Source organism: Sorex araneus, chromosome 2, assembly GCF_027595985.1.
Source record: "Sorex araneus isolate mSorAra2 chromosome 2, mSorAra2.pri, whole genome shotgun sequence".
Taxonomy (NCBI): Eukaryota; Metazoa; Chordata; class Mammalia; order Eulipotyphla; family Soricidae; genus Sorex; species Sorex araneus.
The window spans coordinates 266,372,150-266,398,796 of NC_073303.1; the positions used below are offsets into that span (position 1 = coordinate 266,372,150).

General features: G+C 57.1%; 1 protein-coding gene across 1 annotated transcript in view; it reads left to right on the forward strand.

Annotated features, from left to right (window-relative positions):
• RSRC1 (arginine and serine rich coiled-coil 1) overlaps nucleotides 1-26,647 on the forward strand; it is a 249,302-nt gene that overhangs the window by 201,798 nt on the left and 20,857 nt on the right. The gene's annotated exons all lie outside the window — the stretch shown is intronic.

Sequence of the window (26,647 nt, forward strand, 5' to 3'; positions counted from 1 at the left end):
GCCCGGGGTCGCCCTGGTGTCCCGGCACCGGCCTCCAGCTGACGTGTGTGCGTGTGTGTGTGTGCGCATGAGTATGTGTGTGTATGTGTGTGTGTGTGCACATGAGTATGTGTGTGTATGTGTGTGCGCATGAGTGTGTGTGTGAGTTGAGTATGTGCGCGTGTGTGTGCACGTGTGAGTGTGTGTGCGTGTGTGTGAATTTGCGTGTGCGTGCGTGCGTGTGTGCCTGTGTGTGTGTGTACAGTGAAGGAGAAAAGCTCTCTTGCCAGTAAAATTAAAAATAACAAAACTCCTGAGACGGAATGGTGAAATAAGATATTTCTGGAATAATCATAATTCAAATCCCACGCGACCCGCAGCTTTTATCATTCAGGTAGTATTTCCTCTATGTCCCTCGCCCCAGCAAGCCGGTCTGCCCGCAGCTCTGCTGCCCGGCCGGCCTGCTCGAGCTCTCTGCACTTGCCCTCCCAGAGGCCGTCCCGGGCCGTCGGGGCCAGACCCCCGCGTGAGGGTCGCCAGCGCTCCCGAGGACTCGGCTGCTGACGTCTAAGATCCCCTCGTCACTGCGGGTCCCCTTAGCGGGGAACATGTCTCGCTCGAGCTCTCGAGCAGACGGAGCCTGATGACGTGTCCCGGCGGTAGCTTGGGTATTACCGGAACCTGAAGGACGAGGCTTGGCCTTCGTCCCTGCCCGCCACGGGGAACGCCAGGAGGACGTCCTGCCCCAGCTCAGGGCTGGGCCCCGAGGTGTGGTCCAGCCTGGATGCTCCCGGGCACCTGCGCTGAGTGCGGACGGGTGGGCACGGGTGTCGGGGGGCTCCTGCCGGCTTGGACCCCGAGTCTTCCTCGTGCTCTGTCTGACACAGCTGTGACGCGGTGCACGGAGAAAACGGGTGAGAGTTCAGTGGAATTCCCTTCTCGCGTTCTCCGGATCGCCCCTCTGCCGGCCTGGCTTGGGTCATGCCTGCGGACTCCCGCGGTGCCAAGAGAGGCCATCTCGGAGCCGAGCTGCAAGAGCTGGTAGTTGGTGCCGCTGTGTTCTGTGGTATCCGATCAATGAACGTGATGGATGGCACTGCAGCCCTCACACACGCGGTACTGTAAATTACAAGTGTGGTACTTAGCACCAGCCAGTCCACAATAAAAATGCTGATTAGTCTAATCCCCTTCACTCAAATATTAATTGGAGTTGCAGCCGTAAACAGGGTGGCGTGGCGATCACAGATGTTGGGAGTGCTAGGCGATTGCTGGGGTACAAGACATTTTCTTAACGGATCAGAACGACTTGGTACGTTTTAGTTGTGGCTGAGTCACCGTGAATCACAGAGCTATAAAGACACTCGTGGTTGAGTTCCAGGCGTGCGTTATTCCAGCACCAGTCCCTTCTCTGGTGTCGATCCCCCTCCCCCCCGCCCAGTGTCCCCAGCTTCCCTCCCGCCCCCGCCCTGCCCCGTGCCCGGCTTCCGACTCAGACCAGTTCTCCTGCCGGCTCTGTGGCCACCGGGCCTGGATACTCCCTCCCCAGAGGCCGTCCTGCGCCTGCCCCTCCCCCGCTGCCACCCCGCTCGGCCCCGACTGCCCTCAGCGCCAGCCTGGCAGCAAACTGCATGACCGGGTCCTTCTGACACTCTGGCGTCCCCTTTTTCCTTATTTCTGAGCGTATTTTAGATTTTGCCTGTAAGGCTTTGGGCTTTGGGGTTTTGGGGCCCCCAAGCTCACTCCGGGCCTTGTCAGGGGACGTGCGTGGTGCCCTCGGGGAGCCGCCGACGCCTGCAGGCAGGTGCCCCCCTCACCTGCTCGCCCCACCGCAGGGTGTCTCAGGGGACTGCAACCCGCCGTCCTCCTGTGTTGTTGGAGGTGCCCCGTGGGCGGGAGCGGGCAGAGGGGCCGGGCGCTTCCCTCCCGGTGGCCACCCCCACTGCGGCCCAGAGAGCCTGTGGCCCCTGAGTAACCTTGGTCCAGAGCCCCTGAAGGTGCCCCCGAGCACCAGTGGGTGTGACCCCGCCCGGCCCCAGGAGGTGACGCCTTTGGAGTACTACGAGTGACGCGTGACAAGGTCTCCTCTCACTCGGGCTCCACTGGGCCTCAAGCACCTTGCACTGCGCCAGGACAAGCAGTGACCCCTTCCCCACGTCCCGCAACTGAGGACTCGAGACACGCAGCTCCCAGCCTGGTGTTTCAGACTTAATCCCTTTGAGTCAGTTAGGTCGGGGGCACACGAAGGTTTCGTTTGAGCCACCCCGTGGCTGGGGCCTGCTCCGGGCTCCGGGCTGGGTGCTGGGTTCTGAGAGTTGCTTCGGGCTGGGTGCTGGGGGCTGGGTGCTGAGGGTTGCTCCAGGCTGGGTGCTGGGGCCTGGGTGCCAAAGGGCTGCTTCTGGGGGTGTTCAGGAGGCATCTCGGTGCCAGGATCAGCATGGGCCTCCCGCTTGGACACATGTGCTCCGGCCCTTGGCACCACCCCCTGCCCTCACCGGAGCTGTTTCTGTGGGCGTGCTGAGATGTCCGTCGTGGTAAGGAGCGTATTAATGAGCCCTTGCAGGAAGGCGCGAGTGGGTGTCCACGTTAGCCCGCGTCCTTTTCCGTCCTTTTCCATCAAGAAGCTTCAGTAACTTCTTGAACTCATAGGTGATTGCAGAGACCCACCTCGAAGTGCCCACCAACTCTGGTGGGGCCTTCTTCCCGGCCGTCCGGGTTCCTTTAGATGAGGAAACTGCGAGATGGCCAGATCGGCCTCCGCTAGCACCTGGCTGTGTCACGGCGCTCCCCGGCTCTCTGTGCTCTCAGAGACGGGAAGAGCACTCTCGCAGGGGATGGAGAGGGACGGCCGGTGAAACTGCCTGTGTGACACTAGTCCCAGGAGAGCAACAGGGCAGGTCACTCCATGGATTCATGTATAGTGTAGGTCTGGAGGGGTAGCACAGCGGGGAGGGCATTTTCCTTGCACACAGTCCTCCGTCCCTCTTGGAGAGCCCGGCAGGCTACCGAGAGGATCCCGCCCGCACAGCAGAGCCTGGCAAGCTCCCCGTGGCGTATTCGATATGCCAACAACAGTCACAACAAGTCTCACAATGGAGACGTTACTGCTGCCTGCTCGAGCAAACTGATGAACAACAGGACGACAGTGCTACAATATAATTAGTCTAGTTACAAATTAAAACCAGAAATACGTGTATTATATATGTGTGCATACGTGTGTATTTTGCATCTTGAATAATATTCCTTTACTTATAATCTACCAGCCTCTAGTAATTCCTCTGTCAGCCTCTCTCTCTCTTTTTTGTTTTGTTTTGTTTTGCTTAGGGGCCACACCGGTGGTACTCAGGGTTGACTCCAGGCTCTGCATTGGGGACTCTCTCCTGGCGAGCTTCGGGGACCACGTGGGCTGCCGGGGATCGAGCCGGCCCAGCCTCGTGTGCGGCCCATGCTCTACACCCCAGCCGCTGTCACTCTCTTGCTCAGTTGTCTCTCAGTTTCTCGGCATGCTGATATATCGCACGGGTTTGAAAGCTTTGTTAAAGTGTAGATAAATCTTACCTGCCTGACTTCCTTTATCCATCTCTTAGTTCAGAACAAATAAACTAAGAGCCTGCTGTATTGGCTTTGCAAGATCATACTTTCCAAATATATTCTTTCTGTTGTGCCGTCCTCTTCCCCTCTTCCTTGAGTATTCTTAGATCAATACCATAATTACGTTTGCAAGGATGACATCTAGGATGAAGGTCAGAACTCGCCCGGGAGACTGCTTTGCTTCTCTCCCTGGATCCGGCGGGAAGGGCCTGGGGTACATCTTGTGGCCCTGGCGTAATTCACGTTTGCACTTGGCTGTCACAGGTGCTGGGGTCGATCCCCCTCCCTCAGACAAATCTCTCGACGCATGGCAAGAAGGTGGCTTATTCAGGGAAACACTATTGAATATTTAAAGTTTTCGATTCATAGTTCTGTTCTGTTCTATCAAAGGGGGCGGGGAGACGGCATGGTGGGTGGACACTTGTCATACACCCGGGCAGGAGATGCAGTTCTCGAGCCCGCCAGGAGTGATCCCTGAGCACCACCAGGTATGGCCTAAAGGACAAACCTAAAAAATTAATTTTTAAAAAATTGAAGTGAAAACTTTTTTTCTAGTTGTAGATTATGTTTTAGGCAAGGCAAATCATATTAAATCTTTCTGTTCTTTTTCCTCTGTATTCTTTAAATTCTTCCATTGACTTTATCATTTTCTTGTATATGTCTGACATCTTGTAATTATATGCGTATATATTTTTAAAATCATTCCACCATCTATCCTTTTGATTTCTGTTTGTATTTCTTTTTGTGTGGGTGCTTTAGAACAGCTCCGTAGCCTTCTGTATTTTAGTTTGTTATTTAAGGTGGTAGTTCAGAGTTCTGGTTACGTTTCAACCCTGTTTATAAGACTAGCGTAGTAGTCTTTGCATTTTAACTTCTCTCTAATGTGAATTTCCTTTGTGGCATAAGTCTAGTAGATTTTGGGTTCATTTCCCCTTATGTTTATTCAAAACAGCTCTCCCATCTGTTAGTTTTCTACTCCAAATATTTCTGTTTCCAGAAGTGCCGGGCAGATGGAGACGAGTGATGGTGGGAGGTGCCTCGGGGGAGGGTTTCGAGCAGTCACGTTGGTTCCCGTTAAGAGTCGTCAACCCTGTGAGACTTCTGATTGGCGGGAGACAAGTAGATCATCCTCGGGCTGCGCTGACGCTGAAGGTAGACACGTGCTTCTGGTGTGAGGCCCCGTGTTCATGCCCCCCCCACACACACATGCACACACACATGCACATGCGTGCCTCCCCAGCCTTGGGAACGCTTCGTTGTTGCTCTTTTGTGACTGTGACACGTGAGCTGCCGGCTCCAGGCCTTCCCCAGGTAGAGGAGGGAGTCCCAGCAGGAACTAGAAAACCGTGTGCGGAACGCAGGCGTGAGAGTGGCGTGTGGGCCCGCGAGTGTGGGCGCATCCTCCTCCGAGAGCAGGGGGGGTCTCCGGGGCCCAGAGGGGGCACGACCGGCCGTCTCCGCCCCAGGAACAAGGCGGGGATCGTGCCCGAGGCTGTGCCCCAGAGGTGAGTCTGGCCCTGGCTCCAGTTATCCCGGGCTCCCAGGGGGCCATGAAAGTCAGGGGCCGTGGGGGCGGGGGGAGCTAGAGCACCAGATTTGGGTTGATACGGAGCACACTGCACCCTAAACGTGAGGGTGAACCACCCAGAGCCCCACTGGGTTTTGGGGTCTTTTTGTCCCCAGGAGACACAGTTACACGGTTGCTCATGGTTGGGTTTCAGTCACGCAGTGTCCCAGCCACCCGCGTCCTTTCCTGCCAGTGTCCCCAGTCTCACTCCCGTCACCCCCATTCCCTCTCTCCCTCTCCCCCGCCCACATCTCCCTCTCTCCTGTCTCTCCCCCTTCCCTCCCCCTCTCTCTCCCCCTCTATCTCTTCGTCTCTCCCTCTCTCTCCTCCCTCTCTCTCGCCCTCTCTATCTCCCTTTCTCCCTCTCCTCTCTCTCTCCCTCTCTCCCCCTCTCTATCTCTCCATCTCTCCCTCTCTCTCCTCTCCCTCTCTCTCCTCCCTCTATCTCTCTCCCTTTCTCCCTCTCCTCTCTCTCCCTCTCACTCCCCCTCTCTATCTCTCCATCTCGCTCTCTCTCCTTCTCCCTCTCTCTCCTCCCTCTATCTCTCTCCCTTTCTCCCTCTCCTCTCTCTCCCTCTCTCCTGTCTCTCCCCCTCCCTCCCCCTCTCTCCTTCTCTCTCTATCTCTCCCTCTCTCCCTCTCTCTCCCCCTCTCTCTCCCTTCCTCCCTCTCCTCTCTCTCTCCCTCTCTCTCCTGTCTCTCCCCCTCCCTCTCCCTCTCTCCCTTTCTCTCCCCTCTCTATCTCTCTCTTTCTCCCTCTCCTCTCTCTCTCCCTCTCTCTCTCCTGTCTCTCCCCCTCCCTCTCCGTCTCTCTCCTTCTCCCCCTCTCTCCCCCTCTCTCCCTTCTTCCTCTCTCCCTGTCTGTCTCCCTCTCTCCCACTCCCTCTCTCCCTCTCCTCTCTCTCCCTCTCTCTCTCTGTTTGTCTCTCCCTATCTCTGTCTCCCTCCCCCCTTTCTCTCTCCCTGCAAGGCTGTCATCCCTTTATCCCCACTGGAACTAAAGCCCAACTTTAAACCCCCTCCGTGCCTGGCTGATTTAGTGTCATTAAACATTGCTCATGCCCCTTGCGGGCTATCTGAGTAGTTGTCGGTCCTTTCCGGAAAAAGATAGCATAGTCCAAGCTCCTGTTACCCGTCTAGTTGTTTCTATATGACGTCCATGAAAAGTGACCACGTGTAAGAGAGAGCCAAGCAAGTGGAAGAACCACAGACAAGAGGATGGGGAGAGACCGATTCACAGACCAGAATATTCCATGGTTAGGGGCATATTTTTACGCTGATCTGCCTGATCTGTTCGTGACAATTAAAGACAGTGCTTGTAGCTTTCAGGGACCCTTGGACACTGGCAATAGATCATAACGAAGGTATAGAACCAAACAATGGTGGCTGGAGTGATAGCACAGCGGGTAGGGCGTTTGCCTTGCACTCAGCCGACCCGGGTTCGAATCCCAGCTTCCCATATGGTTCCCCCGAGCACCGCCAGGAGTAATTCCTGAGTGCATGAGCCAGGAGTGACCCCTGTGCATCGCCGGGTGTGACCCAAAAAGAAAAAAAAAAAAAAAAGAACCAAACAATGCAGGAAGTGAACTCAAGAACTTAGTGAGGAACTAAACTTCCCCTTGACTGAGCAGAAGAAACAGCAGTGGAGGGAACATGAGAACCAGCAGTTCTTGTCTAGGAAGGAGCTGGGGAGACGGGGGCAGAGAGTCGGGGGGCGGCCAGCCCGGATTCCGGTAGCCCCCGAGTCTGCTGGGAGTGGTCCCCCCCCCCAGGAAAAAAAAAGAGAAAATGATCAAAACATCAAAGCTGAAAATGATTTAGTTGGATTCACAGAAAAAGGAGATTCAGGATGAAGAACTGTTTGACAGGTAACGACTAAGAATTTTCCAAAACTGTCAAAACACGCCAAACTCCATCCTGATGAGGCTGTGCAGGCGGCTCAGACGGCGGGTCACAAGCCGGCAAATTACGGGGGAAAGAAGCGGCAAGAGAGAGCGACAGAGCCCGGCTCGGGGCGGCCGGCCGGCACCCGCCTTCTCGCCTGGCGGTCAAGGGAAGCTGTGTGTGCCTCGGCCACCGCGAGGGATGTCCCCGGAGCGTCCTGGGCCGAGGACTCGGGCTCCTCGTGCCGCCCGGCCCGGGGTCGCCAGCGGCACTCCTTACCGAGGGCGCTGGCTGAGAAGACGCGGCTTGGGGGCCGGTTCTTCGGACCCCCCAGAGGACAGACCCGGAGCTGCTCTCTCCTCTCAGGATTCTGCACCCCTGCACGGAGAAGTGGCTTGTGTGGCCGGGGCTCGCGCACGCCTAGGGAGTAACGCGGGGGACATGTGTGACGTCTGGGGTGAGACACGGGGTCTCCCCTCTCCTGGCTAGGGCGACTGGACTCAGTGACGCGTCTGCAGTTGTTCCCTCCGCGCCGCTGAAGGCACCTGCTCCCCTGCAGCGTCTGTGTGCTGGGTCCCGGGGCACCTGCTCCTGTTCAGGCCGGGGTCAGATCCGTGTTTCTGAGCCCGAGCAGCAGCACACGACCTGGCACGGAACCGCTTGGCCATCGCGTGTCGGTCCCCGGCTGGCGTCACGCCCCGGCGACCCGCACGCTGCCAGTGCAAGAGACTTTCAGAAAGCTTGCCGCGCTGCCTGCAGGCCCGCTGGAGCCCAAGCGGTTCCTCCCAGGGGAACAGAAACACGACACGGAGGCCCCTCGGGTGCCGTGTGCGGCCGTTTGTGCTGTTCGTGGAGGAGAAACTGGGGCTGAGCGGAAAGAGCCGGAAACAGTCCCGTAATCCTGCTGCTCCCGTTAGCAGAAACCTGGGCCTTCGCCCTACTCCTGGCCGGGGAGTGGCCCGGGCCCCTGGGCAGCCACACGCCAGGGTGTGAGAGTCGGGTCTGTGCTGGGTCACTGTGGCCGAGCACAGCGGTGGGGTCTGCAGCCCGTGTTTGCTGTGGCGGAAGAACACGGGAAGTTCAGGTAAGTGCTGCAGTTTGAGATTGTTGACATCGTGCGGCTGGAGCCTTAGTAGCAGCTTCACTGATGTCAGGGCACGTTCACTGTGGCCGATTATTAGCTCCAGTAGGAGAAATACGGCCCAAATCCAGTTAGGGTATATAGGTGTTTATCTCCTAGTCTTACCTTATAATCTGTCCTTGGCCATAAAATGTATAACAATAACTTACTCAGATAAATATTTTGTCACTTGTATCACTTGTCATCCCGTTGATCTTCGATTTGCTTGAGCGGGCGCCAGTAACGTCTCCATTCGTCCCTGTCTCGTGCTGGTGTAGCCCAGTGGTATCTGCTCGCTCCAGGAACACGAAGAGCCTCAAACCGTCTGTTCAGGGTTTTGACGAAGAAGTCTGGCCATCTCTTAGGTGGGCGGCCACTCGGTCTTTTGATGTCCCCTGGAATCCAGTCGGCAACAGCTCTAGTCCAGCGGTCGTCTCTGAATCGCATTACGTGTCCGGCCCATCTGATTTTCGGCGCCTATAAATATTTTACGTTCACTAAATTATTGACTGCTTGTTAATCAATATGTATCATGAATAATGAAGTCAGATCTAGTTTCTAAATAGAATACTTGACCCCGAAAGTATTTTATTTCCCAAACACGCCCCGTCCTCGCCGGCACGGACCCGCCTTCCCCGGCCCTGCGAACACCCCCGTGCACGTCGGCTGTTGCCGGGAAGTTTCACCAAAAATTAGCCTTCTTTTTCCTTTTTGGTTCACACCCAGCAATGCGCAGGGGCTACTCCTGGTTCTGCTTGGGGGACCACATGGGATGCTGGGAATCGAACCCTGGTTGGCCACTTGCAAGGCAAACGCCCTCCCCACTGTCCTATCGCTCCAGCCCCAAGTTGATATTCTTGAATGAATGTGTCTTCTGAGGGGCTGGGAGGGACTTGGGGCTGCACCCAGCAGTGCTCAGGGCTGACTCCTGACTCTGTGCTCAGGGATGACTGTGGCTCTGATTCTGTACTGGACAGTGTTGGTCTAGAATGTTGCCCCCGCGTCGCCCTGACCCGGGTTATGAATTCCTCAGCACAAAGCCTGCGTCAAGGTCTGCTCCTGCCCCGGGTTGGGGAGCGTGGGGGACGTTCCCAGGCACCTCACGCCTGGCCCTTAAGGTCAGCCCACACGTTGCGTGACAGGGAGGGGAGGTTGAGGCATTCAAAGTTGGAAACAACCAGAACACTGTGAGTTAGCGTCCCGCTTTAAGACGTGAGTGATTCCTGACTTCAGCGTGTTTCTGCGTGTCTGTGACCGGGAGACATTACAGCCCGGGTGTGGGGTCTGTTGTGACTCTGTCTGTGGGTGACTCCCGGCTCCTGGGAGTGGACTCGGGCCTTGTGCTCTTTTCTTGCGAGGCCTGACCAGGCCCTCGGAGAAGCCCCTTCTTTAGTTCTGGCCCGAGTCAGCGGGAACCTGCCCCCGAGCCCGGCCTGCCCTCGTGACCGCCCAGGCCAGCACCAACCCACTCACGGGATGCCCGAACCACCTGCGCAGGGGTGGGGGGGAGCCGGGCAGGCCGCGGTGCTGGAGCCCCGCCCCACCAGCCGCGCCACCTCGGGCCGTTGTCAGTTGGGCCAGGCTGAAGCCTCTGTGGGCCGGTAGTGATGGTTTCCGTGAATCTCTCCAGTGCACTTCGCCAGGCTGCCTGGTGTCAGGCCCAGGGGCCTGTGGGTCCCGTCTTCCCCTCGGGGATGCTCCGTGCAGCCTCAGCTCTGAGGCCGAGTTCTTCCTCTCGGGCGGTCACCCCCGTACCACGGTCAGCGCTGGCCAGGGGGGTTCTCTGCGAATGTTTTGATTAACAAAAAGGTGAAACTATTACCCTAAAATATATGGCCCTCCAGGGGCCGGATTCACGGTGGTGGGCGGGGGCCGGCCGTCTCTGCTGTCCCCGTAGCCCTGTCATTTCTCCTGTGTCCCGGCCCCTCACCTCCCTGCTGGGACCCGGCTGAGGGACACCGGGAGGCCTGACGTCTCCCGCAGAAGTCGGACGCGGCCTCTTCCCGCTCCCGCCCTTCCTGCCGGTCACTGTGTCAGCAGAAGCTAAAACTGAGCCGGTCGAAGGCTGAGCGGGTTTCTGAAGTAGACGAGAAAAGCTGGTGCAGAGACGTGTGACGGGCCAGAAACCCGGTTATCTGTCCCAGAAATGTTTCCCAGTGTTTCTGTATGAAGTTCCCGGTGCTGGTTTCTTGGTCACGTGTTTCCTGAGAGAAATGTGCCATCCAGGACAAGGGCGGGAAAGTGGGGGATGCTGTGGGTGGTGTCGTTATTACTCCATACACAGGAGGTTGCAAATTGAAGATCTAAGCAGAAGAAAGTTAGTAACCGAATGGAACCGGGAATTTATGGAAGAAGGAACATCACGCCGTGACATTTTATTCTCTCGGACCCGTTTCCTCCCCACCCTCTGTTTGGGGGTTCACTGAGACGACTCTGTCCACCTGCCGGGTGGCAGGACTCACGGTTGCTGTGGGAGCAGCCCCCGGGGACAGCTCCGAAGGCACAAGAAGGTGATTTCCGGAGTCACGCAAGCTCGTGGCTGTCCAAGCAGGGTCGCCACCTCCCGGGTACGTCTGAGCCGTGGGCGCCCGGTCACTGTGTGGCTCGGGGCGGTGTGTCCTGCCTTTCCTGCATTCAAGCCGCTGCCTCTGGGGGCCTGTTTCCAGGGCCCGGGAATCACCCAAAAGTTTTGTCTTGCCTTTGCCGTATGAAACATTTGGGCCGGTCACAGTGCCCGCCCTGTCGGCAAGCTCGGACTCCGAGCGTCCAGCCAGGTGAGCACAGTCCAGTCTGATGGGGGCGCGTCAGGCCAGAGCCACAGGACAGCGGGGGGCGGCCAGCCTGGCGTCGCCAGCATCCCGTATGGTCCCCTGAGCCCACCAGGAGTAATTCCAGAGCGCAGAGCAGGTGTGGCCCCCACAGCAGAGAGAAAAGAGGCGAGAGAGACGCAAAAGGAGCCGTGGGGGGGAGGCGGGAGGCGGGGCGGGACACTCGGAATCCTCTCTAAAAGTGGGCGGGATTCCTCTGTCTTTAGTGTCCCCGAGTGTCCCCGGGTGGGAGTCCCCTGTGAGAGGCACAGCACCGCCTACGGATGAGGCAGCCCCACCTCACCCCCTCCTGTTCACGAGAAAAGCACTTGAGCTTCCGTAAGTTGAACGATTGAGGTGGAAAGTTCTAAAACCGTCGTCCAGGCTGATGGCGAGCTCGGAAAGTCAGAGAAGCCTGGCCCGTGTCGGCCTCGGCAGCCCCGAGGAACGGGGGGCCCCGGGCTGGCAGGAGGGCAGTGGGTCCAATGAAGAGGCCGCCGCTGCTAAGAGGACCGAGAAGAGACGTCCCCAGCCGCACTCCAGGGCTGGGGACTCGAACGCCCCACCCTGGTGGTGGCACAGATCCGTGCAACAGACTCAGTAAGGAACGAGTCCTGGGGGGAGAATCGGACGGCCCAGATCTCCCGGGGCGTCCGAGCCCGGACCCCCAGACACATTCCCCAGCCCCCAGCCCATTGCCGGGACAGGGACCCACGGAGTCACGGGAGCAAAGGGGCATTTCAGGAGTCACGAGGCAGGAAGTCGCCCTCAGAGGAAAGCGGGGGGCGGGGGGACCTGGGCACGAGGGCCAGTGGCAGCGGGAATTAAAGAAGGGATGAGAAGGTCAGGACGGGAGAAGGAAAGCGGAACTCCTGCCCCGTGCTGCCGGGCCGAGCCGGACGGGCGTGGGGGTCGGGGAAAAGGACCAGTACCAGGTGGGTGAAACCACGCGGGGCAGACGGCGGCCCCGTGGACTTGGAACTGAGAGCCGGACGGGGGGGGCAGGGCGGGGCTTCTGTGTTTGTGTTTGAGATGAAGGCTTAAGCCTGAGCAGGTGCATGACTGGGACCTGCCGGCTCTCCTGCCCCTCGACCCCCGACCCCGCACCCCTGACCCCCGACCCCGCACCTTCCCAAGTCTCCTGTGGCTGCTTCCCTCTCCCGCCTGACATGCGCCTTCCCTCTGATGGTGTCGGGTGAACTCAGACTCAGTGTGAGCCGCCCAGAGGTCGGAGGTCCGGGGCCGGTGGGCTGGACGTAGCCAGAACAAACCAGAGTGCTCTGGCAGTGCGGGTGGTGGGGGGGACAGTGACCGGCGTGTGGGCCTGACCAGCGCGTCGTCTCGGCCACAGGAGCAGCAGACCAGGCAGTGGAGTCTGGCGGCGACGGTTCCCTCGTTCCCGAGTCCAGGCCAGCCAGCGCCGGCTGACACGGTTCCTTGCGGTGGGCACTGTCTCGCTCCTCCCTGCGTCTGCATGCAGTTCCCCTGGCGCCCCGAGCGTAGTTGGGGCACAGCCCCTGCAGGCCCGGGACATGGGAATGTGACTCAGGGGGGACGGGAGACCCAGAAGTGGCTCCTGCTGTCCGCACACCCCCCCGAATTCGGCCTTCCATGCAGAAACAGCCGGCACGGGGGGTGGTGCGGTGGGTCTCCGCCCATGGGCTGCTGTACCAGCCGCCACGGAGCCGCGTCAGGTGTCCCCTCCCTGAGCACCCGCCCTGCGCTGCCCGGGACACACGGCCAGGCTCCGGGGTGCAGGCGGCCCTGGTCTCCGTGTGCGCGCCCTCCGCCTTGCCGTCCTGGCAGCACCCTTCTTAGTGTCCAGTGAGAGGACGTGGAGCTGCCGGGCTGCGGGGCCCTGCCCGGGGCTGACTGGCCGGCCAGTGCTTGCACCAGCTCAGAGCCTTCCCACAGACGTGCAGCTCCCGTGGCCACGGGCCTCAGCAGAGTCCCTCCGTGCCTGTCTGTCGCCTGTGAATACTCTGGAGTTTGTTTGTGTCTCCACTTTGACTAAAAGTTCTCTGCAACAAATTGACACATAACTGATAAAGCGGAAACTTGGAAGCCATCTCCAAGGTCTATGTCTCCAGCGTTGTTGGGGAGGAAACTGATCCAAAAGAACAAAGCGAAAGGTTGAAATTTTCTAATTCCCCCTTGGTAGATAGCACATAAGTCCATGGTGTCGTAAAGAAATTGAATTTTTCAACTCGGGTGTTTTTGTTTGGGCGGTGGTGGATTTGGGACTCGTTATTCTTTTGTTTAACCGGAGAAGCCGCCCCTGCCCCTAAAATAGCACTTGGCCTTGGAACAGATAGAAATGTGTCTTAGATGAATGCGAAGCTTCTGTTCAGCGTCCTCCCGCCCGGAGGCTGGGGGCCCGAGGGTCTCTCCCTGTCTTGCAGTCTCTGTGTTTCCTTTGCAGATCTCTCAGCTCTGCAGTGAGGCCGGAGTAACTGGGGCCCCCAGTGTCCACCCAGAGGGCTGGGGTCACGTGATGTTCTCATGGCCGCTCAGGCTTGGCAAACGCATTTTCCCCTCCGCTGTTGCAAAGCTAGACCGTAGATGCGTAGCAGACAGACGTGATGGCTTCGGTGAAATGACTGTTCCTTAATGGGAAGCAAAGTTCCTATTTCTTCACTATATATTTCTAGTGTCCCTACATTATTTTTATTGTAATTGTATTGCCAAATCAGGTGTGAGATTAGATGTTGGATGTTACATGTAATCTGCACAGAAATCAAATTATTTAACCTCTACGCCCACAATACCCCCCTCCTGCTGGTTTTCCTGTTAAATATTCAGTATTTTCTTGTCATGAATACAAATGGAGGACAAATTAGAATCTACAGACAGCTGACCTGAGCTTCAGATTAGAGACGGGAAGGCTTGTGCTATTTTAAATGTTTTAATTATCATGGTCCCAGTAGCCGGCTGAAGGACACACATAAAATCATTTTTAACAAAAGGAAAAGAAAGCGAAAAGGCTTCCTCTTCCTTGCTCATCACATGAGTGTTTGGCTGTGATTATAGTCACATTTCCTGTGGTGCTGTGCTCGTTTGCTGCACGAAATTAGGTCTATTAGTAGTACTAATTTTTAATGCTCTAAATATTTGCAGAAAGGCTACAGTCGGAGTGTCCCTTCCAGGGAAGGCGACGCGTAGACCTTTATCCCTCGTAGACAATAGATCTGTGCGTACGTGTGGAGTTTAATTTTGACAACAGGTATGTGAGTTTACACTCACTGTGGCAAAACTACATGGGATTAGTCAACCTGTTTAGATATGGTAGCATATATTTGCATCACTGAAGTTTTTAGAACCGAGTAAAATGAGCTAGAAGACCCTTCTGGGAACTTTTCTTTTGCTTATTGTTCCAGCATCTGATACTTATTTTTAAATATGGTTGCTTAATTAAACACTAAAATTGAGAGTGGACAGCTGATGAAATAATTAGAACGTATTGCTGATAAAATTAATGTTATGGATTCCACAGCAACGAAACGAAATGTCTGAGTTTTTTATTTTTTAAGAAAGTTTCTATTAATAGGCTCGAAAACATCACCCCGATGCCTATGGTGTTGGATTTGCATTTTTCGTTTCTTGTCTATGTTTGTGTAACGTTGATTTGATTAGTTATGCCTGACTAGTGAGCAGTGAAACATTTTTATATACTCTTGGGAAATAAATTTGGCAGAAAATCAGCATGAGTAGATTTAATTATCACTCTGAGACCTTTCCCTTTTCTCGCCTAGTGATCCTGAAACTCCACGCGTCCCCCTGAAATCTGTGTGGACGCTAAGCTTCGCTTCCCAATTTGTTCCTCCACGCAATGATAAGCCAAGCAATTACTGGTTTATTGATTTTTCATCATGGCAAATTTAAAGTTGATTTTTTCCTGAAAAGGCAGGGGTGATTAAGTGCTTCCCCTCGGTTTAGTACAAGAGAGCTGTGTGGCAGAATCTAATATCCTGAGGTCAACCTCTGCAGGCAGATAATACGGTGTCTTGGCCACGTGTTAAAGAGAGAAATCGGGGCTACAAATGTGATAGGATATACGTGGAGACAGTTTAATTTGCTCCATTTATATGAACAAGTCATGTGGCACAAGCTTGGAAAACATCATTTTGAATGGGCTTAGAAGTGAGGCCCACGTGGGCAGGGAGAGTGAGTGAGCATAAATAAGGAAGGTCTTATTGGTTGTTAAGGGAATTTGGCTATCATTTTTAAATGATAATCAGCAAGCAAGCCATTGGCATGGGAGATGTTCCGAACACAGGATGAAATCCATATAAACCATGACCAAGAGTTGGTGGTTTGTGAAATGTGAAAAAAATAAATAGCCTGTCCTGTAAGAAATTGACAACTAAGCTAAACATCCTAGATTTAAATATATATATTCACCGAGATGTAAATGCACGCATTCCAATTAGGCTCATCGGGTTCTTTCCTAATGGAAGGACGTTTGTGTGCTCTCCAGAGGAAGGTGGTCTTGAATCATACACTCAGTGCTTGGTTTCAGAATTATCTGCGGTACGCTTTAACCCCTTCTTAGAAATAAGATTGTTCTCGGAAAGTTATTAATTGCTAGTTGCAAATGGGCCGACAGTGTTGTGAGTGTTGTGAGTCTGAGGGGCAGAGAGCTCAGAGTGATTGGAACCGGTACCTGGCCCTCCTTGCCACAGAGAAAGGAGCGATGGAGTTGGAGCTTTCACAGTTGTGGCACGCAGATGCGCGTGCAGGAAGAGAGTATCAAAGCTGCAGGTCTCTGAGCGGTGAGTTTCCTTTCATCTGTTATTTGAAAGCTAAATATTTACCAGAATGCCTAACAAATCTCACCCGGCCATAAATCTGCAGCGCCCGTTTCTCCGCGAGTTTTATTATTTTTCAGTCTCGTTCCTCGGTGTTCGCTCATTAGCGGGTCCCGTTATTGTCCCGTTATCACTGTGATTGAGAAAGATCCTAATTGTTTCCTCTGGTACCCGGTGAGCGGGGCTGGGAGCCGCGCGGGGAATCTTGTCACCGCGCGGCCGACGTGTGCCGTATCATCAATCATTACCTGAAGTTAATTGCGGAATAACCTGAAGTTATTTCGGCGAATAACTGAAGTAATTTCATGTTCATAATCTTCAAATATTTTCACTTCTTAAAAAAAATACTAGAAGATAAACATCGGAACTCCTCTGCAGCAGGTGCTGGCGCGGTGTGTGTGCACTCGCCGCTCTCCTCCCAGAGGGGTCTGCCACCTCGCCCGTGCCACCTGCTCCGCCTTCAGCTTCAGAGCAGTGGCCCGCTGGGCACGGGCCCGGGCGGCCTCTCCCGTCGGACCTGCCCAGTGTGAGGTTTGCATCTGGTCTCACCTCGGGCGGCTGCAGAACCCGCCACCTCCGAGTCCAGTGTAGAAAGACGTGGGGTCATTCCCGTCACGTGGCAGGCGGGTCCAAGACACTCCCCAGGCACACGGCTGACCTTGCTTGGTCCCCGGCACCCCCGAGGGCCCCCCCAAGCCCCATCAGGAGTGATTCCCGAGCACTGCCGAGTGAGTCCCGCAATGCCCCTCCTCCTTCCCCGCCTCCAAAAGCAAATGCTTTCTAATCAGTTGACCTTCGCTGGTTTTGCCGAAAGGGAGCCTCCTCGGAAACAAGAAACTCCTTCCGAGTCGGCTCCTGGCTGATGTGAGGCTCGAGGGGTACGAGATCACCCCGGCCTGCGCGAGCTGGGGGGGGTCTGGCCTGCTCCTGTGCCAGGCAGGGCTGTGAGGATGGAGGGGGACCCCATTCTCACTCCGGGACAGTCTGTCTGCCTCAGGCCCTGTCCTGGGCGGGCCGCACTCCCGGGGCTGGCCTGAGCCCGTGGCGCGCAGGGCCCAGAGGGGACCCAGGCTGTGGCCCTGCAGAGCTTTGCCGCCTGCGGGGGGCCGGCCGTGTGCCGTGGCCCTGGGAGCCGGCCCGGGGGGGTGGGCGCCTGGCGCGGAGCTGGGGGCCGCCTGCAGGAAATTGCTCCCATTTTTCACAGCTGTCAGTGGCAGCAGGCAGGGTGCTGGGAGGGAGCCTTTCCGCGGTTCCCCGTGATTCCAGAGCCGCGCCTCCGAGCCCTGGAGGACCCCCGCCCCGCGCACACGCTGTGCCGCGACCCTGCTCCCTTCTCCGGGCCAGTCGCTCGGCCAGGGCTGCGGCCTCTGCACACTCGCTGTCCCCGGTCAGTAGAGCCCCGGGACCCCCTGGGACCCACAGTGCCGCCCCCCGGGAGCTGGTCTCGGGCCTCGAGCCCCGGCACTCGCCGTAAGAGGAGTCAGGCCAGACCCGCCACGCGCCCGGGTTCTCAGCAAGCGCGGACCTGCCCAGCCCAGCCCTGCCCGTCCCTCCTGACGCCGCCCCCGTGGTTTCGGGGTCTCCGGGACCGCCCGGAAGAGGCCGGAACTCTTCACCAGACTTTGCTTTTGCTTTTGCTTTTCCTAATTCCCAGCGGGGCGTGCAGAAGGCGTGTGTGAGCGAGAAGGGGCCCTGGGCGGGGGCAGCTGGGAGCTGGAGAAAGGCACCGCGGCCCGGCCCCTGCCTCACAAGCAGCCGCCCAGGGGCAGCCCGAAGCCCCCGAGCCCAAGGCCCCACCCGGAGCGACCCCTGAACATAGAGGCCCGAAACCCAGAGCACTAAAGCGAACCCGGAAGAGAGGGGCCAGGGCACAAAGACTCGCAGTGGCAGGGATGGCAGAGAGGGCCCCGAGCAAGCCCCAACCGCCCGGGTGGGAAGGGCGGGAAGGTGTTCTGAACACGCGCAAGTCTGAGGAATGTCCCGCCCAGCTCCCACGTCTCACGTGGTCCTTCTCTGCAGTACTAAGGGGAACCATCACCTTCATCATTGTCACTGTTATTATTACTACCGTTGCTGTCACATTGCTTTGGGGCCACACCTGCTGGTGCTCAGGGCTGACTCCTGGCTCTGTGCTCAAGGGTCACTCCTGGTGGGGCTGAGGGGACGCTATGTGGTGCCGGGAATCGAACCGGGGTCAGCTGTGTACAAGGAAGGTGCCCGACCCGCCATGCTCACCCCAGCCCAGGGATGTTGTGTTAGGGGCTGTTTGCAGTCTCACCCTTCCCAGAGAAGTGCTGGGTGGTCGGGGCTGCCCACCTCTGCCTGCTGCGGCCCGTGAGCCGCCCTTCAGCCTCCCGGGGTCCAGGGGACAAGACCTGGCGCCTCGGCTGAGACCCGCCACGTAGGGCCCCGGGGGCCGCCCCACCCCCGCCCCCCCCTCCCCCGCAGCCATGGACGTGCCGAGATGCTCCACAGAGCCCGTTGTGGTTAGAAACTCAGGAACTCCAGCAAAGCGTCCATTATAGAAATAAAATTCCCAGATCATTTTAAAACCAAAATTGATTTTCCCTCTGACAGGTGATAGAGGCCATTCCCACATTAAGCTCCGCTGCTAAATGAGCCGCTTGTCTGTAACCCACTTAAGCCGGGAGCCGCGTCTCTTTGTTTAACACTTCTTACAGGCGCAGTTAAAGTCCCGCCCTTGCCCGGCTGCGATCAGACACTCGCCCGCTAGAGCCTCGCGTGATTCGATTGCGTGAGCTCATGCCCCGGCCTGCAGCCGCTTAAAGTGCTTCGCCGGGTGATAAGAAAATATATTAAGATGCTCTCGGCCTCGTTAGCGACTGCCTAGGGTCAGGCTGATGACCAGTCCATTCGCCGGAGTCCGCTGTGCTCGCCTGACCCGACTCCTGCCCACCCGTGTCCCACCAGGTCTTAAGAAAAATGAGGTTCCGAGTCCACTCCCCTGGGGGAAGTTGCTGGTGGCCGTTTTGTCACGGAAGTCGGAAATAGCTTTCAGGGCCCCCATCCCCAGGGGACCCTGGAGATCTCCCCTCTCCAGCCTTGGGCTCGGCGACACGTCCCGGGCCCCGAGCAGAGGCGCTGCGGAGGGGAAGGCTGGCCGGGCCCTTCCTCCCGCCCGTTCATAAATAACCAAATGAGAGCGGCCGCCACGTCCAGCCTCTCCCGAGCCGCTTCATTAGGCCGCCACCGCCACCTGGCGTGGAGCGGGGCATCCCCGGGGACCCTGGGAACATCTGGCACCAGCTATGATCCGCGGATGTGTGTGCTTAATCTTCTTATTGACATTTTATGAAGAAAAAGAATGCGGGACAAATTAAGAAGGTGTGTAGCACAATATAAGGCAGAGTGCGAGCGGGTCTGGGGGACCCGATTATTTTACAGTTTTTCGGAGAAAGAGCCCAGTAAACAGGGAACAATAGGCTCGCTCAATTAATTTACTTGCAAACGTAATGGGGGGATGCACATTTTTTTCTACCTGTGTGTAGACCACCGTTGGGTGTGTTATTAATTCAGGGTCAAACCGTGATCGTCTTTAGAAGGAAGTTACGTATTCCAGCCTGTTGTGGCTGCTTCTTCTTCTTCTTCTTCTTTTTTTTAATATTATTTGTCATCAGCAACTTAGGGTGATTTGGAAGGGAAAAGGAAGTGGTATTTTATTTCCTGGAAGATAATGCTGAGTTTCTGGACTCAGGAATACAAAAGTATTGTATGAAATTGCATGCTTTCTCATCACAGAAATGGCCCAGAATATGGTCCATTACGAAGTGTGAAACGCAAAAGATCTTTTGGGTCACTGTTGCTACACCAGTGAGAATGAAAACAAAAGTGTGCTTTTGGGTCTGTGCTGAGATCATGTCTTCATTATCTCGCAGTCTTCCCTGGAGCAAAAGCACGTCGAAATCGTCGTGGTGGGCCTCTTTCAGGTCCGGCAAGGTGAAGCCAGGCGGACCCTCTGCAGGAAACAAAAGCCAAGTGCAGAGACGGGCGGGGTGGTGTTTCCATGCTCCCCGTGCCTTTGTGCTCAGTGCTCCTCACTTCCAGCAGGCGAAGGACGAGCTCTGCAGAGCGGCTGCCGCTCGGTCTGTCCGCACAGCTTCTACCTGGGGGGGGGGCGTGGGGGGCGGCCAGGGGAAGTCCGGGCCGGAGCCCGGGAGAGGAGCCGGACTCTGAGCCCAGCCGCCAACCGCTGAGGGACCAGCGTCCACGTGCCGCCTGGGCGTGGGGCCGCCGGCCGAGAGGCATTGCCCGTGGAACGTAATGGGACAGAGATTAACAGCCGCGCTGAGCGGTAATTTAATAGAACAGATTCGCTAAGTGTAATTTTAGCAGTTGGAGACAAACCTCTCCAATCATTTGGGGGGGGAGTGGAGACATCATTTATTATTCTGATGCCCACGTCAGTACATTAAATTATATAAAACTTTGGCTTTTCAATTATTGTCTTCTGCAGCTCTATTCTGAGGTCAACTGGAGCTGGTAATTGGATCCAGCTCTCCCCAGCCCTGCGATTGGGATCGGGGCTATCTCGTTTCCTGCTGCCGGCCGGGAACGGCCACGGGGAAGGGCCCTGGAGGAAATGAAATTATCGCTTACCACAGCGTTTTCACTGATCACTGCTTTGCCCACGAAAGACCCTTTTTAATTGGCACAGGCAGGGAGGAGGCGCGTTGCCGGCCGTGGGGCCTGTTTGGAGCGAAGAAAAGGGAAAGTGGCTCTCCCGGCAGGACTGGGCTCTGTGTCGGGGGTTCGGGTCGGCTTTGCTTTCTGGGGGGGTGTTTGCTTCGCTCCCTCGGGCCCCAGATGAAAACACTCACAGGGCTTGATGCTGTTGACTGCATTAAAATCGTCTATTTTTTTTTTCTCAAACCGGCAGTTCCTTTGGAAGCCAACCTTCCCCTAAAAGTTGAGTCTGACTGAATTAGCGGGGGACGGCGGCCTGGTCATCCCCCGAGCCCGTGGAGCCGAGATCACATGTGACGTCACGCAGCTGCATCTAGGAAGAACCACCTTCCCTGCTGGGCGGCCGGGGCCTGGCCGAGACACTCTGGTGGTCCCCGGCGCTGCCTTCTCCGTGGGGTGCGAGGGTGAGGGTGTGTTTGGGCAGAGCTGGGAGCTTGTCCAGCTCTCGGCCTTGGCCCCATTTGTTGGTTTTTAATTCTGTGTCATTCCTATTAAAAGACTTTTCTAGCCGTTTTAATTAATTGGGTAGATTTAAAGTCAGGTATTTTCCCAGTCCAGCAGGCTGGACGCCTGGGCGGGCCGCCTCGGCCTCTGCAGAGCTGTTGGGCGCAGAATGTTCCGGCAGGGCCGCGGGGAGCGTGGCTGCCACGTACACAGGCCTCGCTGGTGACTCCTATAGATAAGTCGCTTCTGTTCCTGACTTTTTTTTTACTTTTTTGGTCACACCCGGCGATGCACAGGGGTTACTCCTGGCTCTGCACTCAGGAATTACTCCTGGCGGTGCTCAGGGGACCATATGGGATGCTGGGACTCGAGCCCGGGTCGGCCACGTGCAAGGCAAACGCCCTCCCCGCTGTGCTGTCGCTCCAGCCCCTCCTGCTGCTGTTTGGGTGACGCCTGGTTCTCCTCTGAGAGCCCCCGTGGGGGTAAGCAGGTGCTGAGGGTCCTTGAGCCCATCCAGCCCCTGTCCCGTGGCACCCCAGCTTTGGAGCTAAGAACCCGTTTCCCTCCGGCGCCTGCACCCCCAGCCCCCCCCCCCGCACGGCAGCCCCAGACACACGGCAAAGGGGAGACGGGCCCTGGGCCCGGGGAGGGGGTGCCCAGGGGAAGACGGGCCCTGGCTGCGGCGGGCACCTCGCCGGGAGCCAGGAAGGCTGCAGTGAGGGGCCAGCGGGCAGGGCCAGGCGGGAGGGGTCAGCAAGCCCTGGAGGGGCGCGTCCTCCCAGTCCTAGCAGAGGCCGCTGTCGGGGGTCCCAGGGATTCGTCTCCTGGGAGAGCTGGCATGGGGGGGGGGCTAGCAGCAGACAGCACTGCGGGACTCTCCCCGGCGGGGCCCCCACAGCGCACGCACCAGGCCCCGGCTCGCCCCGGGATGTGCCCCGAGAGGCCCCTCCTGGGCTGCCTCGGGGCCTGTGCAGGCTCCAGAAGCTTCCGTCCTGGGTGCTAGGCGAGGCCTCGTACGCCCTGAGGGGGGAGGCGAAGGCGCCCAGATACCCAAGGCCCCTGCGGGGGCCTCCCTGGAGGAATGGCTTGAAAACGGCTCTTTGGTGCCAGGTGGTGCCGGGACTCGGAGCTCACGCCCCACACGCACTGCTCTCGGGTCACCCGCACTGCGACCAGCTGTCGCCCCTGGCTCTGCACTCAGAGATCCCTCCTGGCAGCCGGGGGGGGGGGGGGGGGGCGGGTCGAGCCTGGGCCGGCCGGGTGCAAGGCCAGCACCCTCCCCGCTGTGCGAGCGCTCATGCCCTGCTGCGCAGAAACTGTTGAATTTGCCGTAGTTGTGTAGTTGTGTCTGTTTCTGCTGTCTTCGCCAGTGGAGTCGTACCCTGAGAAAAGGTGCCTTTGAGAAGGATCCAAGTTGGAAACGGAGAAGTCAGACTTGCCGTTTGCCAATGGCGTGGCACCACGCATTGGAAACCAAAAACCCTCCTAGAAGTACTAAAGCAGTAACGTAGCAGGTCACAAAATTAGTGCACAAAAATTCACGTCCTGTACACAAGTAATGAACTTGAATAAACAGGGAAAAACAGATTTTAAAAACACCACCTCTCTTCCCCCGTTCTTAGTTAAATAGCAGCCTTGTTGCTTGTGTTATTCGCCTGTTACGGGAGTCGAACCCTGGACCGGAAAGGCTGACGCTCTGGGCCAGAGCTCAGGGCTGCTGGGAGAGGGAGACGCTTGCCTTGCGTGCGGCCAACCCGGGCTCGAACCCAGGCATTGCATATCAGCCCGAGCGCTGCCAGGAGTAACTGCTGACCGCACGGTCCAGGCGTCAGCCCGGAGCCTCCCCGGGTGTGGCCCCTGCTCTGCAGTGGGGCCCCTGCTCTCCGGCCCCCGCCCCCAGCCGGACGGTCTCGCAGATGCTCCGTCCCTCAGCCCCTCTGGAAAGATCTTCTTTAACCTGCCTGGAGACGTCCTAGTCGCACGGTTCTGGGGCTGGAGACGGCCGGGCTCGGGGTGGGGTCGGCCCTGAAGCCCTGGAGGAGTCCAGGCTTTGACTCGGTGCCATGCTGGAGTGGGCTGGCGGGAAGCGGGGCTATTCTGGTGCCCGGGCTCCCTCAGCAGACGGGAAGGCCGGGACACTTGGCCCGGCAGGACTCGGAGCCGCCCGCAGCGCGCCCGGCCGGCTGCCCTCGCCCACCTGGGAGAGGCCAGGGGGCTCAGCGGCTTCCCCGCGGCCGTCCAAGCACGAAGGCCAGCACCCAGGCCGAGTGGCCGTGCCCGTGGCTGAAGTCCAGTCCAGTCCACGGGGAAGAGTGAAGAAACAGTCTCCGTCCCACGGGGGTTTCAGAGAAACTAACGGGCGACGCTCCTGGCTCTGCCCGTTGGGTGTCGGCTGAGGCCACGGATCTGGGGGGTCTTGGCTTGTCGGGAGAAGGGGCAGGCCGTGTGCAGACGCCGGGCCTGGCCGGCCCCAGCCCGCCGGGTCCCCGCGCACAGGCCTCGTTGGGGAGGCATTTCATTTGAATTCTGAGGTTTGGCCTTCAGTTTTCCATTAATTTGGGCTTGTAGACTTTTGAGGTTTTCATTTGTCAAAATTGTTAGCTCTTGGGTATTCCTAACACAAATATTGATGTGTACCTCTGGCCTGTTGGCTATCAATGGAAATCAGAAAATCAATAAACTTAATAGCTGTTCATTACATAGTTGATGCGTTTGCAGCCCCGTGTTGAGTTCTGTCCGTGAGGAATCAATTCAGTCAAAATCTATTACCAGATCACCAGCAGAACTTTTTTAGAATATACTATTTTATTTATGACTTGACGTGGCCACCACAGCACTTTTCTGTGAAGCAGCCTTCAGCCTTGCGGGATCGGGCTGCTCGTAGGGGGCCTGGGCTGTGGGTGACCTGTGGCCTCCTGCCCAAGTGAAAGCAGCCGGCACCCGGGAAACCCATCCTGGGTCCTAGCCCCCAGCCGAGCCCCTCCCTCTCTCCCTCCCTTCCTCCATCCATCCTTCCTTCCCTCCTTCCCTCCCTCCCTCTTTCGTCTCTCCCTCTCCCTTTCTCTCCCTCTCCCTTTCTCTCCCTCTCCCTCTCCCTCATTCTCTTACTCTCTTACTCTCTTGCTCTTTCCATCTTTGTCTCCCTCTCTCGCTCTCACTGTCCCTCTCTCTCCCTTTCTCTCCCTTTCTCTCTCCCTCCCTCTTCCTTTCTCCCTCTCCTTCTCTCTCCCTTTCTCTTTCTCCCTTTCTCTCTCTCCCTTTTTCTCTCTCCCTTTTTCTCTCTCCCTCTCTCTCTCCTCTCTCCTCTCTCTCTCCTCTCTCTCTCTCTCTTTCCTCTCCCCCCCACCCCCACAGCTGTGCAGTCTGCCCTGCAGGGACGGGCACTTGTCCCACACCAGGCAGAGGCGTGTCCCTTGATATTCCCGCGTCTGTGCGGTGTCCCTGGGGCGAGTGTCGCTGCTGGTGTCTGATGCTGTTTGAGCGTCTCCAGGTCCCTGCTGGAGTGCGTCATCCTCCTACATGCGTGTTGGCTGTTGGTGTTTCTTCATCTGTGTCATTTCCAGTTGTCACTTTGCCTTTTCTACGGGTTCGTCTTTTACCGCTTACTTGCAAGTCGCTTGTGTCAGGGCGTCTTTCAGTAAATACCCATTTTCCTGGACTCAGGTTTGTCCGTCTTTATACCTTTATTTCCTTGGAGCGTGTGTTGCTCTGTCTAGCTCACACCCAGCGGTGCTCAGGGGTTCCTCCTGGCTCTGCACTCTGGATTCACTCCTGGCGGTGTTCAGGGGACCATCTGCGATGCCGGGGATGCCGGGGATCAAACCCGGGCCTGCCCGTGCCGAGCCAAGGCCCTCCCCGCTGTGCCAGTACCTTTTGTTCTCTTTAATGATCCATTTTAGAAACTGCTAATCAGCATATTCTCCTCCGTCAGTTTTTGTTTTTCAAAAACGTCTGTTTAAAATCTCCAGTCTACCTGGAATTGATTCCGTGTCAGGTGCTGTGGGCCGGTGTCTGCGCGCCACTGTCCACCCTGTACCCGAGACACCCCCCCGCCCCGCCGGCCTGCAGTGCCAGCTCTGTGCCCGGCTGCTTCCAGAGTGTCTGGGCAAGGCCGGGCCCCTGTCCCGCCGCCAGGTCCCCGATCCGCTCGTGGCAGAATCTGCGTCCGTCTCTGGCCAGTCTCGGACGGGACACCCACCCCGTTTTTTATTTTACCTATTTTGATGGGTTTTATTCTTTTCACATAAATCGAAACCGCACTTGCCGAGGTTCGTGGGATACATAAGGAAAGGTACTGGCAGGCCGACTGATAGGCTCGGATTTTTACTGCAATCACAGTGGATCCATAGATTGATTCAGGAGGAAATTCTCCCTGTGCCTGAGTCCCGGATACTCCGCGCTCTCGTGCTCCTTAATAAACCTTCACACATGCACACGCGCGCGCACACACACACACACGCAGCCAAGCAGCAGACAGTTGTTTGCTCCTTGGGGCCTTGTTTTTCACGCTGTTAAATAGAGTGCCTATAAAACGCCCCTTCCTGCTCGTGGCTCTCGCCCGCAGATGCAGCTCTCCTCTGTTGGGTTTTGCACCTGGCTGTGAAGGCGTCTCGGGCGTCTGTTCCTTGCGAACTGTTTCCCACGTCCCTTCTGACCGTGAAAGTCCCCACTGCGCTGAGGGGAGTCCCCAGGCCTGCAGCGATGCCGGCGGCCGCGCCCGGCGCCGGGGCTGGAGACGGCCTTTGGGCCTGGACTTCTGTCAGCGGGCAGAGCCGCCCTCTCCTCGCTGGCTTTGGGGCGTGCCTGGACGTCCTGTCTCGGGGCAGGGCGGGTTTCTCCCTCTCCTCCTTGCTTTAGCTCCGCTGTTGCCTGTGTCCCAGACTCTGTTTCACAGGAGTGTTCTCTTCTCTCGGCAGCTCTGTGGATTGTAATCACACCTTCTTGTTTTGAACCCAAGTTGAAGAGTTAGTCAAAAACTTGACCAAGAAGGGAGAAGCTACAGAATCAAATCATGAATCGTGCAAAAAGAAAAAGAGTAAAATGAACCGTCTACACTCCTGTGCCCAAATACTGATATGTGCATGGAGAATTTAGAAGTCAAAGGGAATTTCGAGAAGAGAGCGTCGGCCCTGAGCAGGTGTGGGAGCCACCCCTGTGGTGTTCAGGGCTTTGTCCCCTCTCTGGGCTCGGGGCCCCAGGGACAGCCCTTCCCGCTGCGTCTGTCCCAGCCCTGTGTCTTCTCATTTTTGAACCAAGTGGCTCTAATCTTACACTTCTCTGTTGCATTTATAAATTATAGGTGTGTGTACACGTGTGTGTGTGTGTGTGTGTGTGTGTGACTTTACTGTTTTGCCCCACATTGCTCTGTGGCCTCCCTTTTATGGCATTTTTGATCCGCTGTGAAAGCAAGTCGTTCCGATGCAGTGAAACAGTGAAACTAGCCTTGTGTGCGCCACTGACGGGCCGGGGCCGTCTGCCTCTGCCCTGGGGGCCGGGGCTTCCCCGCCGAGCCGCCAGCCCCGGGCTTCTCACTTCCTCCTCAGTGGCCTGTGACTTCCCGAGCCAGAGGCCTCAGGCCCTCAGGAAGGTTCTCTGGGTCCCTTCCCGCCGGTGAGCTCCGAAGTAGTTTTAATTCTGCTTTGCCTCCTCTGTCGAGAACTGCGTTCCAGTCCCGCGCCCGACTCGCCATGTCTCTGCCCTGACGAGCAGTACTCAGGGGTCAGCACAGTGTTTCTCTTTTATGATT